Source organism: Cucumis sativus, chromosome 1 (genome assembly GCF_000004075.3).
Source record: "Cucumis sativus cultivar 9930 chromosome 1, Cucumber_9930_V3, whole genome shotgun sequence".
Lineage (NCBI taxonomy): Eukaryota > Viridiplantae > Streptophyta > Magnoliopsida > Cucurbitales > Cucurbitaceae > Cucumis > Cucumis sativus.
The window spans coordinates 12681959-12690571 of NC_026655.2; the positions used below are offsets into that span (position 1 = coordinate 12681959).

Genomic DNA, 8613 nt, shown 5'->3' on the forward strand with positions numbered 1-8613 from the left:
TAAATCATATCCCCTCCCTAGATTTTTGTGTAATTTGTGTTACATATTGACGACCCAGATCAGTTTATTAGACAAGTTTGATGCTTCATTTATTTCCTGGATTGATGGCTAATGAAAAACTTCTGGTACTCTTCTTCAATCCTCTTTAAGTTGTTTAAGAGACCTTAGCTTCACACAATTTGTACATTGAGATGATGGTCTATTAATTTGTGAATTATATACATAGCATAACAAATATTATTTCTTTCAGCAATGGGATAATTGTTATGCTTTATAGATATATATATTTTTTAAAGTTCATTGTATTTTCTTCTTCCAACTACAGGTTGACATGATTGTCTTGACAGATGGAAGTCGTATTCTTGGCCGGTGACCTTGGAGTTCAGGGAATAGGAATATCTACAGGAAAGCTGGATATGTATGTTGCTGTTGCTGGCATAAACCCTCAAAGAGTATGTTTTTCTTAGACAAGCTCAACGCCCCCCTTCATCCAATGGTTGTTTATCCAACTTGATTTCAATCAGTTGTGGCTATTTTTTAATTGTTTATAGGATGTCTGCATTCAGATTGTTTTATCTTCTCATGTTGGGCTACTTCCAAGAAATTTTTTAAGCGAAGGGTGGATAATAGCTCGCTTGTTTAGTCTAAACTTGGGGGATTTCAAATTTTGCCCAAATTTAAAATTTTTCAAAAGTTTTTCATTACAATAACGAGCATCATAACTTCTTAGATCTTGCATAAAAGGCATGACTGTCAACCCTTGAGCAAAGCTCGGGTTTGTGACATGAGATTCTGAATTTTGAGAATAAGCTTATGTCCTTTTTGTTTTTGCTAAGTTTCAACTAATACACTCGTATTTATCTTTGTGCTTATGTGATAGATTTGTTATGCACTGTAGTGATGTGGGGTGTTTCCTTATTTTCTGCATCTTAACTACCTTATTTCCTGCATTTAATACCTTATTTCCTGCATCTTAAATACCTTATTTTCTGCATCTTAAATACCTTATTTTCTGAATCTTAGTTGGTACTGAAATTTGGTTTGTTTCAGTGAAAGAGGCACTATCAGCATTGACATGTACATGTGATTTTAGGCATGAACCAGGAGAGTGAGAGTTTTAGTGTGCCGTGTTTAGAATTTGCCGATATCTTTTTCCCGTTCCAGCAAGTATTCCTGATTGTGGGGGTAACTCTCAAGTCTGCAGTCTTTTCTTCATGAAATTTGTAGATTATCTAAGAATACTAATATCATTTAATGTTGACATTTTTTTAGCAACTTTTCTTAACCCCACTTTTTGAATTTCATTAAGTTTACTCTTGTTTAATTGACAGATTCTTCCAGTAATGCTAGATATTGGTACTAACAACGAGAAGTTACTTAATGATTCTCTTTGTAAGTGAAAGGGAAACCTTCATGTCGTTTATCTCCATATTTTCCATGTAATATATTGTGCTTATATTGATCTGTTTCTGTTGTCAATGGCGATATATTTGGGTTTTTGTTGTTGTTGGTGGTGGTGGTGAAATATTTTATTTAAGTCTCTAGTTAATATTTATGCTTACTTAACAGAAAATTTGTTGCTTGAGCTTGCTTCATTTGGTTCTTTTACTTGTTTAAGTCCTCCTCTAACTAATTATACATTTCGTCCTTTTACTTGTTTAAGTCCTCCAAAAAGTATTCATTACTTTAATAAATTCCCTCACCAGCATCATCACCTCTTATTCAACAAACTGTTTTTTCCCAAAAGCAAAAAAGGAAAAAAAAAAAAGATAAAGACAATCAAGAACAACCATCAACTACATGAAAAAAAAAAGAAAAGAAAAAGATAGCTGCGAAAAACATTACTACCCATTTTCATTATCATCATCCTCTACTATGCTTTTCCACCTTCTTCTAACCCATTTTTCCATTGCAGGATTTATTGGAGTTGAGGAGTCCCACAATCTTTATGTTCTGTTTGTTTTTCCATCACTTTTTCAAGGCTGTTCAATTGGAGTTCCATCTTCAGGTAATATTAATGTGTTTGTTTCTAAGATAATTTTGTTAAACACTTGTTTTTGTTGTCCCCATCCACCAGCTGTTTGATGAAATGCCGCATTGAATAATTTTGTGGGTTCTTGGGAAGCTGTGATATATGTGTTGTGGAATTTGTATAATTAGTTAGAGTGATTTAGGAAAACTTTTGTATTTGTAGTTGAATAGATAATTCATTCCATATTTAGAGCATGATTAAGAGTTATTTTGAAATTGTTAAAATTACTTCAAAAGATATTTGGATAATTTAAATGACTTTCTATTGTATGTTGATCACGTTTGATAGATCGAAAACTTTTCTTCTTCTTCTTCTTCTCGTTTCTTCCTGCTGCCTATTGACCTGCAACTTTGAGTGTAGTTGCTTGGCTGTCTAATTGCCACCACTAAAGTCACTCCTTCGCCTTCTTATCACTCTTAATTTCTTGACAACAAAGTCAAACTGCTACAGAACAATCGAATTTTCGTTTGATTAATTTTCTATCCACAGAGGCTTTTGTATGTTGATCACCCTTGTTTTCTTTGAAAAGTTTAAAATTCCATACACGATATATTGGGAAACTTTCACATTCCTCGGACATTAAAAGCTCAAGAGCATTGATTTTGAGCAAAATAAAAATGAAAATCCCTTTTAATTTCCAGCAACACCATATTTGAAGTTCATTGTATTTTCTTCTTCCAACTACAGGTTGACGTGATTGTCTTGACAGATGGAAGTCGTATTCTTGGCCTGGTGACCTTGGAGTTCAGGGAATAGGAATACCTAGATTGGAGGGAGAAGAGTATCTATCTATTGTTGATGAATTTATGGAAGTCGTGCATACATGTTGGCCTAAAGCTATTTTCAGGTTTATTGGTTAAGATATCAAATTTTTAACTGTGTTCACTGCCAGTAATCAGTATCGTAATCTCGCAATTTGATTTTGAATGATGCCAGTTTGAGGATTTTCAAATGAAATGGGCTTTTGAAACATTACAACGTTATCGTAAGAGGTTCTGCATGTTCAACGATGACATACAAGTGGTAGTTCATGTTGTATTCATGCAGTTGATAATTACTTAAAAGGACATTCATTTTGTTTATTTCATTTCATAAAGGGAACTGCTGGTGTTGCTCTCGCTGAACTATTGGAAATGTGAGAGCTCAAGGGCGGCCATTGAGTGATTTTGTTAACCAAAAGATAGTAGTGGTAGGGGTTGGAAGGCATTGTCAGCTGTTTAACTTTAACATTTTCTCCAAATAGTAATATTGCTAACTCTTTAGGGATCATAAGCCTTGTCCTCTTTGTTGAAACAAAAGTGGTTGTTTGAAAGAAGAATTACTATTACTATAACTATTACTTGATCACTATTACTATCACTATTACTATCACTATTACTATCACTATTACTATCACTATTACTATTACTATTACGTGAATATAAGAGAAATGAAAACTTTGGAAACTATAGTTCAATCCTTTTGGTTTAACCTTCATTTGTTTCAACATGCTGTTTTTTCTCCTCTTTCAACTTCAGTGGGGCTCGGTGTTCTTAACATGGCTATTCAGGCTGTTTTGAGAATGGTAGGGAACAACGATTCTACTGCAAGAAATCGATTTTTTTCTAATAGACAAAGATGTAAGAATCTTTTTCAAACTTTCATTTCTCAATTTATGCATCAGTCTGTCCAAGTTTTTCCTTCCATGAGAGTTACTGATTTCAGAAACCAATCGGATGGGGTTTGGAATTTGGGTAGCTTTATTATGGGTTAATTTGTATGACGCAGTTTCGTGTGAAAAGTATGAGGCAGTTGAAGAAGTTAAATGACTTGTGGTGGTAGTAATCAGTGTCAAACTCATGTGGTTTTTAACTTACAAAGAAAGAGGAAAAATATCAACTTAGTCCGATGCAGATTAGGTTTTAAGTCTTCTATCTAATTGTTTGTGTGATAAATGCAGTTACTTTATCAAAAACAAAGAAGAAAAGGAAGGGACCACAAGATTCTTTAGTATTTTAATTTTATTGCATTACATTATATTCAATCTTCATTTTTCTTGGTTGTGCTGCAAATGGTGTTTCTTCTATTATGGATTTGCATTATACAACATTGCCATATTAAGTCATAAAGTTATGAAAATTAGAAACACACCCTTTGTAGGAGAGAACATGATCCTTCCTTTGAAGTAAATTGAGAGAATTTCCTCTACTGCCTCAATTTTAAGGCTTGAGGTTTGAAGAACAAGGATGAATAATCAACGAAAAAGGAATGAAGAGGTTTCTCGTTTAGGGAAAATAGCGATTTTTCGTTTTTCATACTTCCAAAACGACACAAGTATGAACTTATTGTGTATTAAATTGATCGAGAGGCCTTCCAATTGTTTGTTAATCTATAGTTTCTGTCTCTATTTTAATTAACTGCTACATGTAGAAGCCTAACTAACTTAGTTAGAGTTCTATCAAAAAAAGGAAAGAAAAAAAGGAAGAAGAAAGATCATGTGATAAATTTATAGAAATGCCATGCAATTATTTTCTAACTATTAATTTATGTTTCTGTGGTAAATTACTGCTACTAGAAATCTAATTGTGTTCGGTTAGTTAGACTTCATGGGTTTGATTTTTTTTTTTTTTTGTTAAAGAGGTTCCATAAGTATACCGATGGTTTTGAAATTTTGATTTGATGCATGTCTGAGAAATTTCAAGGCTAAATTATACAGAATACCCATAAACTTTGTACTTTATATAAAAATACCATTGAAAATACACCAAAACATAAACTACCAAAAGTGTTAAAAATACAGTTAATATAATTATCCTAATTTTAGTAATAAATGAAATTGAGAGAACTTTCTTTGATTTTCAGGAACAAGGATGAATAATCAATGAAAAAGGAATGAAGAGGTTTATCCATGCAAGCTTCAAACCAAAGCCAAGGATGTCGATCCTTCCAGGGGAGTCCAAAGTTCTCCCTTATTTTTCTCCCTTTATTTTGATTTTCAAAAGTTTGCAATTTTTTAAGTGGGGGTGGGCAATTGCTTGCATGTTTAGTCTAAACTTGGAGGTTCAAATTTTGCCCTTCAAAATTTCTAAAAAAAATTTCCTTACAATAATGAGCACTATACCTTCTTAGATTACTTAGATCTTGCATAAAAAGCATGACTAGCAACCCTTGATCACTGAGCTTGGGTTTGTGATGTAAAATTCTGAATGTTGATGAGTATATGTGCTGAAATTTGAGAATAAGCTGCCAGTGTTTTTTGGTTTAAGCCCATTTTTAGCGATATCTTATGGAGATGTGAATGCATGATTGAGAAAATGGTATGTGTGTTGTGAATGCTTGATTGCATGCATATAATAAATAAGTGCATGGATACTTTTCTAGCTTTGTCTTCCTTTGTTTCTTTGCCATGACTTACCTATGATGCGCTTAGTCCAAACCTAGCCTAGATAGAGTTAAAAAAGGATAGGAGGTACTCTTTAGAAATTGAGATGGTTTTAACAAATTTGTCTTGTCAAACATGAGTTTGGAGCCTCTTCTCTAGCCACAATGAACTAAATCCCTTTAGAAAGGGTGGGCATTAACAAATCTTGTTGTCACTTCGAAGGGAGCAGTCAAACTTAGAAACTAAGTGTAGAACCATAGAAAGGTTACCCCATCGGTTATTGTGTGCGTACCAAAGAAAGAAAAGAGAGATTGCAAATGTAAAACTTAAGACAGCGAGACAATTAAGAGCTAAAAAAAACAAAGAACATATGCATTATACATCAGAAAAATCCCATAAAAAAATGAAGGGAAACTTCACTTTTGGCCTAACCAAAAGCAGACCACCTACTCTTAGCGTTCTAGACATAGCATTGAGTTTGATGAGGGCTTTGAAAATAGGAGGAATCCTCCCCGTTCCACACTAGGGGAAAAACGAGACTTGTCACTCCGAAGGGAGCAGTCAAACTTAGCATTGAGTTCAAGGTATCCTTCTTAGATTCTTGAATCATGACTACATTAGGACTACAATAGTTGATGAATTTTTTAAGTGCACGTTTAGAGGGTCGTTCAAACTCCTAGTGCTCCAGGAGACAACCTTCATAATGACTGGGAGGAGGAAAAGGCAGTTGCACATCTAATTTAAGCCATAATGATTCCACAATCACCGACTATAGACACTAAATCATTAGGCAAATCCAGGGGAATTTTAATAGGGAGAATATCTTCATCATTGAACAAGACATTCAGATCCATCCCATTAATTTCTTGGACTAATTTAGGGTCAACTTCAGTGTTGGGGACTGCCAATTTAACTGATCTCACAGTAAGTTGATTAAGTTGGGGAACACGAGACAAGGCATCTGCTGCTTTGTTTTCTAGTCCCGGTTTATACACGACATCAAAATTGTAGCCAAGAAGCCTAGCAATCCACCTCTGATGTCGAGGTTGGATAACCCTTTGTTCCAATAAAAGTTTCAATGATCGTTGATCAATTTTCACTACAAACCTCCTGCCCAAAAGATAAGGTCTACAACATTGCACAGCCAAAACTACAGCCATAAATTCCCGTTCATAAACTGGTTTAGCACGACCCCTCATAGCTAATGTCAGGCTAAAATAAGCAATTGGCCGATGATTTTGAATTAAGACAGCATCTACCCCGTATCCAGAAGCATCGGTCTCTATTTCAAATGGTAAGGAAAAATCTGGCAGTGCTAAGATTGGGAGAGTCATCATAGCCATCTTTAAATTCTCAAAAGTTTCAGCAGCACAGTCCATTCATAAGCTCCTTTCTTCAATAATTGAGTCAAAGGAGCAGCCACACTTCATAATTCATTACAAATCTTCGATAATATCCTGTCAACCCAAGAAATCCACGAACTTCACGGACATTAGTGGGCACGGGCCATTCTTTGATAGATCTAATTTTCTCGGGATCACCCTCTACACCCTTGCCCGAAATTATATGGCCAAGATACTCCACTTTCATTTTGGCAAACCCACACTTGTGCATATTAGCATATAATTTATTCTCTCGCAGCACCTCTAACACCCATTCTAAATGTTGAAGATTTTCATCCAAACTTCTGCTGTAAATTAAAATATCATCAAAAAAGACTAAGACAAACCTGCGTAGGTAAGGTTTAAAGATACTATTCATCAAAGCTTGAAATGTTGATGGTGCATTGGTGAGCCTAAAAGGCATGACAAGAAACTCATAATGCCCCTCGTGAGTTCTAAAAGCTGTTTTCTCCACATCCTTTTTACACATTCTAATTTGATGATATCCCGCCTTGAGATCAATCTTCAAAATAATTAGCCCCATTAAGTCATCAAACAATTCCTCTACTACTGGAATAGGAAACTTGTCTGAACGGTCACACTATTCAACGCACGGTAATCTACACAAAACCGTCAACTACCATTTTTTTCACCAACAAGAACGGCAATATGGACTAGTACTAGGTTTTTATGCCAGATGCCATCATTTCATCAACCAATCTTTCCGTCTCATCCTTTTGCTGGTATGCATATCTATAAGGCCGAACATTGACTGGATTAGTCCCCTTTTTAAGATGTATATGATCTTCAATGGTACATTGTGGTGGCAACTCTCCAAGCCAATCAAAAACATCTTCATACTTAGCTAACACGGCTAGAATAGACTCATGAATGGTAGGCACTTCATCAACCCCATACAACGCTGCAAATGCCATTCCACCTTCCAAAGATCTACACTCAATCAGAAATCCCTAATCAAGTTATGTCCTTGTCTTCATCATGTGCTTCAAACTCACCCTAGCCTTCGTAAGACTCGAATCTCCCCTTAATACAACCTTCTTCCCATTTTGTATGAATGTCAAAGTAAGTTTTCGCCAATCTACTTCGGTTACTCCTAATGTACGTAGCCATTGCATACCAAGAATGACTACATACTCAAGTTCTGTCCTTCGGTTACTACTAATCAAGTTCTGTCCTTGTCTTCATCATGTGCTTCAAACTCACCCTAGCCTTCGTAAGACTCGAATCTCCCCTTAATACAACCTTCTTCCCATTTTGTATGAATGTCAAAGTAAGTTTTCGCCAATCTACTTCGGTTACTCCTAATGTATGTAGCCATTGCATACCAAGAATGACTACATACTCAAGTTCTGTCCTTCGGTTACTCCTAATCAAGTTTTGTCCTTGTCTTCGTCATGTGCTTCAAACTCACCCTAGCCTTCGTAAGACTCGAATCTCCCCTTAATACAACCTTCTTCCCATTTTGTATGAATGTCAAAGTAAGTTTTCGCCAATCTACTTCGGTTACTCCTAATGTATGTAGCCATTGCATACCAAGAATGACATCCACTCCCCCCCCCCCCCCCAAATTCCAATGGCAGAAAATTATCTACAACCTTCCATTCACCAATAGCAGTTCCACTTGTTTACAAATTCCCTTCCCTTTTACAGCAGATTCAGACCCCAAAATAACCCCATAATGAGAAGTTTCTTCCAATGACAACAACAATTGAGTTACTAAATTTTCAGATATAAAATTATGGGTCGCGTCGCAATCTATCAATACTACTACTGACCTTTCTCGAATCATACCTTTAATTTTCATAGTTCCGGGGTTT

General features: G+C 35.4%; 1 long non-coding RNA gene across 3 annotated transcripts; it reads left to right on the forward strand.

The window, feature by feature from the left end:
• Window positions 1-376: 376 nt before the first annotated feature.
• Window positions 377-5797, forward strand: LOC116401794. Of its 3 annotated transcripts, none has more exons than XR_004214172.1 (7): window positions 377-452; window positions 1051-1185; window positions 1332-1392; window positions 1916-2008; window positions 2720-2857; window positions 2969-3052; window positions 4874-5797. It is a non-coding gene; the product is annotated as an uncharacterized LOC116401794 (long non-coding RNA). The 3 variants fall into 3 exon arrangements; XR_004214171.1 differs by lacking the exon at window positions 4874-5797 and adding an exon at window positions 3130-3184 and having other exon boundaries at window positions 2720-2879; XR_004214170.1 differs by lacking the exon at window positions 4874-5797 and adding an exon at window positions 3130-3184.
• Window positions 5798-8613: the final 2816 nt, after the last annotated feature.